At 48.2% G+C, this 10,195-nt stretch overlaps 1 protein-coding gene across 2 annotated transcripts in view; it reads left to right on the top strand.

Annotated features, from left to right (window-relative positions):
• The first annotated feature begins 1,827 nt into the window (after positions 1-1,827).
• LOC119436734 (protein FAM13B-like) overlaps positions 1,828-10,195 on the top strand; it is a 132,486-nt gene continuing 124,118 nt past the window's right edge. Inside the window, exon 1 of one of the 2 annotated variants that reach the window (XM_049659898.1) lies at positions 1,828-2,102. The gene's annotated coding sequence lies outside the window, so the exon portion shown is untranslated. The remainder of the gene's footprint in view (positions 2,103-10,195) is intronic. The other variant, XM_049659882.1, reaches the window with a different exon arrangement.

Raw genomic sequence — 10,195 nt, 5'->3', positions numbered from 1 at the left:
TCTCGCCAACCAATGCGCCAAATTTGATGAAGGTTGCTGCATTTAAAAGAAAAAAGTTCAAATCTAGTGACTGTTGGTTGCGAATTTTCGATATAGGTGGTCAAGTTGTGATAAAAATTGGCAAAAATCGCAAAGTCTACGAAAACGAAACTATCAAGTTTACAACTCTGTAACTAGGCAATGAAAAGTGATATCGCAATTCTGTAAGTTGAAGCCTAATAGTACATCTAAAGCGAACAAAATTGATACATTATACATGGCTCTCAAGTACACCACTAATATGTGAGTAGAACTTTTGCAAAACCCTTGTAAACAACGTAACAAATTCACTTAACATATTCATTGACATATTAAAGTTGTCCTATTTTGATGCTCTAATTGATGCAGTTTACAGAACTAGGATATCTTTTCTAGGTGCTGAGCTACGATTTTGTAAACTTCGTGCTTCTATTGTTTTCAAGCTTACCAATTTTTGAAAATTCTAATTAATACATTCAGACCTTAAATCAAAATTCCGCTTCCAACAGTCACTAGAATTTAACTTTCTCTCTCAAATACAACAGATTGAATTGAAATCGGTCCAGGGGTTATCTCAGAAAAGCGGTTCTAAGTTTTACGTGTATTTGAATAGGCGGCATCGGAGTTGAGCCCGAGCTAAAACTTCCTCTTAAAACCTTCTCGGAGGTGGGTTCGTGAGTATCGATGTCCGCTTGGATTGTATGAATGTATATATTACAGATACAATTCAGATATATGCATTCATGTTTCTGTAGATGGTGCTTATGTAATTCTGCAAATCTTGTTTCTAGTGCACTTAGAAATTATACACTTATTCCAAACGTGTTGAATCCCCCTCCCGCCTCCTTTATTTGCCTTGATGCGTTGGTTCCAATTGGAGGAGCAGTTTTATTGGCCCTAATAGCGAAGCAGGTGTAAGGGTGGCGGCGTCACTGGGAATTAGATATTTCTTTAAAAAAAAACAGCACCACGACCAACAATCAAAAACGTAAATTTTTAAAAAGCAGCAAAACGTTAGTTACTTTTCTTGATTACTATACCTTTCACAATATATGCTCACTCTCTCTCATATCTAGTAATTACTACCTGCTTTCGCTACGTTGCCCCCCTGGAAAGTTTTCTGCGGACGCCCATGATCATAATACAGTGACATGTTGTCGGGCAACTGCACATGACACCAAAATCTAGCGCGTTCTCTCACTGAAGCGTTCCTAACAATTTAGGAGCACTTCAAGTCGGTTCGAAGAGAAATCGCGAAGACCGGCTACAAAGGGTTAAGAGCGACCTCGACGACATCTTGCGACCGCCCTTAGCCCTTTGAACACTGCTGACACGAGTATGTCCCGTGCCGTCCGCGTAGGCGTGATGCTTTTTTGACCAAAGGGGATCCTCGCCACTGCGTCCAGTCAGCCGCCGCCGCCGCCGCTCATGTCACCGCATCCGCCCTCAAAGGAAACACAACAGGTTCGTTTCTCTTTTACTTCAAAACGCCGCCGTATCCATTCCCAGACGTCGACGCGGGAAACTAGGACACGGATTCGTCCGCTCTCCGCGCCCAGGCACGCTTGCAAAACAAGACAACCATCAGGCGGCGGCGGGCGGGCGGCACGCAGTGCAGGAGCAAGGAAAAACGGTTCGATTTTTCTCCCTTGCCGAATTCCTCGCCGCTCTTCGTGTCCCGAGCCAGCTGCTGGGAGCTGAAGCGTGGAGGAACTGCGCGGCGCGCATGCGCCGACCAGCGCCGCCCCTCGGTGAAGAAAAACGCCGGTGGGCGAAGGGGAGAGAGATTTGTTTTGCTTCGGCGCCGCGAGCCGCCATCTTTAGAGCGACGAGGAAAGGCGTACGCGAAGCCGGCGACCCGGCTCTCTACTGTGCGTGAGGACGACGACGCGTGCTTCGCACGTCCAGCAGGAGCCGGCGATGGAGATGAGTGCGTCCGCGGACAGGAACTGTTGTTAGCCGACGGCTTCGCTGAAGGAAGCCGTTCGGAGGTGGAGAAGCAGTTTCGCGAAGCTATTACTTAGCTTAGCCTGTAATTTTGAGTTTCGCAACAGAGTTTCACCCTTTCGGAAGCGTCAGTAAGCGTAAGTACTCCTTTTTGTGTCTGCGTGTTTCTGTACCTTGCCACTTGCCTTTTGTGCTATAACAGGCCGGTGCTGAGCGGTGCTGCGCACGTCATGAATCGCGCGCGAACACGGCATAATGACAGGTAAACAGTGCAGACTGCGGAGCGCCCAGTTGTTACCCCCTGCGGAGCCGAAGCAGCGCCGGCTTGAGACAGCCGCGGAGCCGGGTCTCCAGCACGTGCTGCTCCAGCAGTGTCGCCAACGGCGCGAAAACAATATGCCGGCTCTGTTATATAAGGTCGCGGCGCGTTTTACTTTTCTCGCTCGCCAGTTGACTACGAACGACCTTTTTCCTCTGTGGGCCGGCGGCGGACGCATTGCCGCCGGCTAAATCGATATTTGCCTCCGTTGCCGTTCTCTCGAGCTGTCTGCGCCGGCGGCTTGCGCCGTGAGTTGCCAGCCTGTTTAAGCGACAGATAGGCAGCTTCGCAACGGCAGGGTCGCCCTGTTGGAGCTCCTCGAAGCCGGCAGAGCCGGATATGAATCCGGCACGCCCAGCCTTGCACAGCTGTTGGGTTGCGTTGCGTTGCCGCGTGCATACGAGGACGGCAGGGCAGCGACCTGCTGTTAAGGCTGCTCTATGGGAATGCCCTTGCTCGTTTGCTAGGCCTCGTCATTGGGGTCTGCTGCGCGGTAGATATTCCGTTGTAAGGCAATGACGGGCGCAGTACTCCTGGTGAGAAATCCCCATCGGCGGGCATTGACAGCACAAAAAGTAATAAGTGGTGGTGAGGGAGAAGTGCTCGTGTGGTAGTATCTTTTATCGTCGAACGATATCACGCTAAGACAAAAAGCTTAGGACTTTCTTTTCTTTTTTTCTTTCTTTCCAAACTGATAACGCCATGGAAGTAGAACTAACGGGTGCAGTAAGCAATGGAAATCACCAAAAGATTTAGTAAAGAAAAGAAAGCCCACTTCTATACTTCCAGGCAGTTGTATGAGTCTGTTGTCAATTGGTCTAAAGTTGTCGCCAGCTCTTTAGTTTCTTCCTTTGTGTGGCCCGTCAGCTCTCGCTTCTGGACGGTAGTGGAAAGACACCAGAATCATTGCTGTGGATGCCTTATCAGAGCCACCTGGCCGCGTAGCGAACGCAGCTGGCTGAATCTCTTTGTCGCGAATGCGCCTTTATCGACCGGCCCGTCATTGAATGTAGCCGCAAAGCAAGCCTTTTAGCTTGTCAGATTAACATCGATCAAAGACCACCCGTCGCGAATTGTTCGCCTGGTGATATGAAAACCGCCAACATGTCATTGTATTAAAAGACGCTATTAGCATGTACTGCTTTTAACACCCGCCCCCTATTTTTCAACTGAGCACAAAAAAAAAAAAAAAAAAAACGGAAAGGAGATCATTGATGTGTCATCTTTAATACAGTGCAATGAAGATCGAAAGTGATACGAAATTACATTAGTCGAGGAAAGCAAAACTAGATTACGACAAATCACCGCCATCGCGTCAAAAACGTAGCACCTATGCGCGCTTTGCGGCAGCCCTTGCAAGCTCGCCACGACCGGGTGAAGATGCCTTCTACTCTGTTTCGGGATCCCGAAGTGCGGCGTAGGTTACGCCACCTGCACGCCGTCGGCTTCGAGCCCTTGAGAATCACCACAACTGTACCGCGCGGAGTTCTGCGTCTCTGCGACCTTACTTTTAGACTCTGCCCGAGTTCACCGGCCTCGGTGGCCAAAAACTGAGCTCGTTCCCCTTCGACCCCTTTCTCTTCTCATTCGCCTCGTGGCCAATCGACCGGAGGCGGGTTGGGGACAAAGAGGGATCGAAGAAGTCGCGAGAGAGGGCCTTGGCTCTGAGCACGACCTAGAAAACAATTGATTATATCTAAATTTATATGCAGGGCTTGAAGCTTTGGGACGACGTGTATAGGCCACTTTGAATCGGGGGACAGACACTCCTGTTTCAGGAACTAGGAGCCAGAATCTGAGGGTCCAGACAACAATCAATTTATGCCTTGCACGCGAAGAAAAGTAATCAAATGAAAAATTATCACCAGGAACGAGGTGTTGCTCATGCGGATAGGTTTTTTTTAGATTGCTTTCGCCAAGCCGTCCACTGAGTGTTGCTTTTACGATGGAAAGCTAGATGAGCTAAGCGCCCACACTAGAGCATAAATTTCACTTACGTACTAGAACGCTGCGTGCAAGAAAAGAAAAACGTAGACGGCATTGTTCATAATTGAGCTACTTCGAAGTATATATTACCAACTGTACCTTCTACCACCATGAGAGCTATTACAGTGGTACAAAATTAAGGTAATGAGGACAAACACAAAGGGATATAGCAGCATATAGACACTCATTTATTTACTCGATAAAATAGTCTGCAGAAAGCCGCTCGGAAGTAACGTTGAAACCGTCGGCACGACAGCAGTAGAGCATGGCCACGTACAGGCAGGTGAGTGATTTCCGCTCTTGGGAAAAGACTTGGGTAAAACTGCGGAAAGTCCCGCAACCTCTCTCCTATACTGCGAGCGTGACCAGCATATGCTACAAGATGAAAGACGTAATTTGAGACGCACCTGAGCATTGCTTCGTCGTTTCGCTTTTCTTTCCCTTCCAGCATTTCGTTTCTCTCGTTCTTTTTGTGTAAGGCAACATTCAAGAAAAAATCACGGGAAAATTACTAGCAGTAAATCACTGTAGACTGATAGAGTACATGCTTTCAAAACACTATTGTTGAACGTTCATTGTGCGGTAAGAAGAAGGAAAGTTTATTGCATGACGACTCTAGTCCGAGTTTCTTGCTGCGGTAAGAGATTGATTATTAGAATTGAAGATGAAGGTCAAAGTTCCGTTTTTTTTTTTTTTCGTGCCAGTGCCGGTACATCTGTGGGTCGTCACGGCGTTCTTTCAAAGCATTTTCTCGTATTTAGGCCGTTGTGGCCCAGTCAAAGTTTTCGAAACTTTCTAGGTTGTGTTTGACTCTTAGAATGCAACGTATTCTATCTTTGCCGATAAAAAGTTGATCGGGCCCGAGCGGACGCCGTCAAAATCCATGACGTCACGGCGAGCTGTTGCGGGAACATCAAGGCGGCGGCGCTGTTAACAGTGTTTCGTTTTTTTTTTTGTTTGTTTGTTTTGTTTTGTTTTTTCTTTTTCTCGCGTATATACCGAACCTCTTCTCGCGGTAAGAATGACTTACTTGGTATTGAAGAAAGGTCATTGAACTCACACAGATCAAGTTAAGAAATTTAGGAAGGGTAAAGGAAATTTGTGGCCAGCTTCGAGTCTGGGAGATACGTCTGCCCGGCAGTGCGCTTGTTATATTTATATAGTCTGACGTTGATTACTGTCCCCCGACGTCCGCAGTCACTTAAATCGAGCTCACAGGGTGGCAAAGTATTCAAACCAAACTCTTCGTGTCTAGCAAGGCCCGCGCCAACAGTAGCCACGCGTTTAGCCACAGTTTGGCCCGCGCAGCAGCTCCACCACCACCACAAAGCTCGGTGGTTGTTGCAATACGTATACTACGTGCGAGGGAATGTGTGAACTTGTGACGAAAGTCTGCAGCCTTGACTCCAGCGCGTTGCCAGTGTTCGCAACGTACAGCTAGCTGTCCAACTCAGTGTCGCGGTTACCATTACCGTTACACGACCTCGAGCAAAAATACTTCAGGGGCGCCCCGAAGTAGCTTTTCGTTGATGCTGCAGCGGTTTCGTTCCTCGCGATTCCTTTCTCTCTTCCCGCGTTATTTTAAGCGGGCTGGACGGCGCAGGGGCGGGCCGCCGGCGGGCCCGCGGTGCAGCGCTCGAGATGGTCGGCCAGTGACGCGTAACCGTGCTGCACGTTTTATCTCCTTTCTCGGCGATGCGCTTTGAACGCGCGCTGTATTCCCTCGTGCGAAGAGGTAGGTCGGCTAATGGCTGGCGTAGCTTTCGTCCTCCGCGACGAAGAAAAGGAGCATCCATGACGTTATACGGAATCGGCGAAAGATTACAGAGTACTTGATCTCACGGAAAAAGAGGCAATAAGAGTGTTTCAAGGTCGCTTTACGGGTCTGCAAGAGGAAAAAAAGTCGCGCAATTAAAAGCGGTAACCGCGTGCAGTTGCGTTCGGCTGCAGGTTTCATCGCGGGCATTGGAGGAAACTGTTATCGGGGGGAGCCTTGCGTTGCCCAACTGGTCGTATAGGAGACTCTTCATGACACCTTGTAAGTGTCAGAGCGGGCCAGGAGTCGCGCGTAGAGTGCGTGTCGGTTTTGTGTGGTATATCTGGGATCATGATAGCGTGGTTCCCCTAAGTTTGTTCAGCATGCCGATCGATTCCCCGTGAACGCGTCAGCTAGCCTAGTATCGACTCCTCTTCCGGGACCTAATTTTGTCCACGATTTCGTTATTACATTACGTTTTTCCGTCGGCAGAGAAGTTGAGTGAGCTTTGCAGCTTGATGCTGGCCTTACCTGCTCGTCAATTTGACTGTGATGCGCGGCCGTTCGTTGCTGCGTGGGGGAAAAAAAAAAGCACTTCCTCGATCGAATGGCATTCGAGCAATTCTTACGTACCCTTAAATACAGCGTGCGGCGGCTGTTTGAATAACCGAGGCCTGGCGACGCCAGCGTCTGGCAACATTGTGTGCTTCCCAAACGAAGCGGGGCCACGGGTTACCTGCGGCATGCGCAGGGTGAGCTTCCATGCGGACCGACATGAAGGCTCCCCCCAGCGCAGTACCTCTTCCATGCACGCTGCACCAACACCACCTAGTCTAGTAGCTAGCCTATGCGGTGTTCGCTGCACTATAGCTGCACCCATGCTGCGTCAGCTCCCGTGGTCCCGCGGACCTCACTTCAAACTGCCGTCTCGCACGACCCAGTCAGTTCACGCGGCTGTCGCGGCCGTATAGTTTTGTTGGGAAGGAGTTTCGGAAAGTAATTCGAGAAATGCGAAGTCGGCCCTATACGTGTGGCCGCTGGGTTTTGCAGCAGCGTTTCATTGCGGGAAGCGCTCTCGAGACTGACCAGTTCCGCAGCCTTCGATTCCTGCAATGGAAGCAGCTGCTCCGTAATGCGGATCACCGATAAACGGAAATCTTCCCCGCTAGAACCGCCGAATTTCTGGCTGCGTGAGTGAATAATGGAGAGTCTGAAGGTCATTTTCAGGTCGTCTCAGTTTATCAGACGAGTGAGAAACATTGCCAAAACAGTTGCATCTCTTATAACCGAATATAGTGTGCTAGTATAATTGGGAGCAGGTCTGTGTGTGAGCGGTTTTTTTTTTTTTTTTTTTTTTTTTTTTTTTAATTGTACGGTGCGGAACCTCGTGTGCGCACGTACCTGACGGATATTTTTCTCGATCTGCATGTTGTGCCCAGTCTCCTCTTCCTCTTATGTAGCGTAGCCAACTGGACTCAAATTTTCGTTGAACTTGATTTTCCCTCTCTATATCTCTCACCAACAGTGCAATGTTTCCGTTCTTTTCTTTCCCCCTTTGTTCAAGAATGAATTTCGCGTGCACTGGCAGTCGACGACCTGTAGCCGTGCTTCTGCTGTCAATAGTTGTGACGCAAGTTGATCGAAACACCCTGCGTTCTCACCCTGGTTCTGCAGCGGCGTTCGCTTATTTGTCTCTGGCGGCCGTTCTTCGGTGCAGGGACAGAGCAAGCCACGGGTTCCAAAATGCATCCGCCTTTGTTGCAGTTTGTGTTTTCGTATTGAGCTGAACCTGCGCTCGTTTCCGCGGTCAGGTGCCACGAGGAACTGGCTGCCGTGATTTGACGTCGCGGACATTTGCGTGATGCTTTTTTTTTTTTTTTTCTGAGCAAGGATAACGACTCGGTAATCGCGGAGGCGGCGCTCGTTAGCGTGACGACACACTGCACGCAGCCAGACGTGGGACCGTCCAGTGCGTAGTGTTGAGAATCCGGGACGGCAGACTTTACATAGCCCCCGTCGGGCATGTTTGCATTGCCCGACACAGTGCAGTTCATTCACTGCCCGGAATACTACCGTCATGACCGCTTTTTTTTTTTCTTTTTTTTTTTTGCGTTGTCGCAGCGGGGTTATAACGGCTTTTTGCTGCATACTATAGAATAGTGTATAACGCCATTCCGAACGTAAAATAACATAGTACATCTATTTCTCTGCAGTTCAGATGACACGCATTGCGGACAGGTGCGGTTTAGAATTAAGGCGCACGCTATGGGTTTCGAAGTTTTTATTCTCCGCTCCGTTAAAATTTCTCCTTCACTGATAACCGACGCCGGTTGCCTGTGTGCCGGCTGGTTGTTGTTTATTTTCTTCTTTCCTTACCGACATTCTTTGAGGAGTACGAGAGAGCAGCCTATCGGTGACCTGGGGCCAATTCGCCAATCGAGGTTCGTACAAGCGTTCCTACAAGTGCCGGCAACACGTGATTCAGTCCATCACCTTTCACGTCTAGAGCCGAATTTTTATTTCGGGTGCTACGACTTTTAAAGCTTAAACATTCCATGTATGAACAATTGCAAGACATTTCCATAGTAGCAATTAATTGCACTGTATAGCGAGGTGAACAAAATAATGAAACTTACGTGAGACGGCGTCCAACAGCACCGTGTCTCGCCTTTGCTCATTGCGCCGGTGTATGTATACTAATACTCGATTTAGTCTTGCGTGCCGTACCTAAGTGGGGTCTCCTTCAGTATTATGGAGGTTTATCTATGTCACGCCGCAGTGGACACGCCGCGAGAGATTGTTCCCAGCAGGAGGCGCAGCGAAGGCGAAATAACTTTTCTTTTCCAGCGTATCTTTTCATTCGCGTATTTCGTATGAAAAGTTCCGTTGAAAACGGCTGTAGTAATGAGATGTAGCTGAGGGCGTGCAGGTGTTCACACGGAAACGCACTATGATGCGCATAGACGCCAAACGTTAAATCACTTAATCAGTCATTTAAAAATAATAACAGAACATGGTGATGATGGTGATGATGACCTGCTGAAAGTGAACTAAAATGTCACGAGTAAGTATAGATAGAATATTACTATATTAGTTGCACGACAAACAATTAATATACAATGCCGAGGATTTCAGCTGTGCACTAGAAATTTATTCGAGAACACGCTGTGTTTGATACCACAGCTTCGATAGCACGGAGATGACAATTATTGAAGTGCTGGTTGATCCAAGATTAGCGCGCTATGAAGGAAGTGTTGACAGCAAGCTGTAATAAATACCGTGGTGCAGAAAGCAGTCATTAATGATGGTGTCTCGTGGAAAGTCGTTTGACTGCTGTGAGAGGCAGGAATTGCATTAATAATATTTTTTTTATCTGTCATTCAGCATACATCGCTGCTAACCAGTGAACATCGCTGTTCGACCAGTGAACATGGATTCAGAGGTTCCCACTTTTCAAAATGGCAAAGGCTGATTGAGCGCGTCGTTGTGGTGCCCACGGCTCTGCAATCTGAAATTTGAAGCGTTTGATTGGCGAGCGTTAGCAGTGACGTTCCACGTAGGAATTTTTGCCCTCGTTCGGTGATTTGGAGGCCGACATACAAACGAATCGTAGGCCAAAAATTGGTCGAGAAGGAAATCGTCACAGTGTTTCAGATAATCGTGGGATTTTGGGTGTCATTGAAGGACATGCGCTGCAGCGTAGAAAGTATTAGGAAGGCATAGTGTATTTTCTCCGCACTACGGCTTTGCAAACAAACAAACAAAAAAATCCTCACCTTGCTTTGGTAGAGTTGTGTTTAAAAAGAAATTGGCGAGCAGAATAGCGTTGCCGCCCATGTCATGTTAATGAAGCAACAAAGCAAGCAAAGCAACCAGATGCAACCAGATGTAGTCTTGGAAAAGGTTTGAGCGGAACAAGCCGGCGCTGAGAGTTTTTTATTTATTTATTTTTTAGTTTCAAGGTAAATACGCACATCACTGCATAAAACTCTTTAAATCAGTGCTGCACAGCGTGGCCTGCATAAGCGCAAGGTATTTAGTAGGCGCGAATGGATGGATGGATGTAAAACTTTAATGAACGTCCTGAGGTACGCGACTCAGCGCGCAGCGGGCCGCTCCCAGTAGGCGCGAAGAAAATAATTAAATAGGGAACTTTGCGTAGATTTTTT

The sequence above is a fragment of the Dermacentor silvarum genome, chromosome 1, assembly GCF_013339745.2.
Source record: "Dermacentor silvarum isolate Dsil-2018 chromosome 1, BIME_Dsil_1.4, whole genome shotgun sequence".
NCBI classification, from domain to species: Eukaryota; Metazoa; Arthropoda; class Arachnida; order Ixodida; family Ixodidae; genus Dermacentor; species Dermacentor silvarum.
This window is presented reverse-complemented; position numbering and strand designations above follow the sequence as displayed.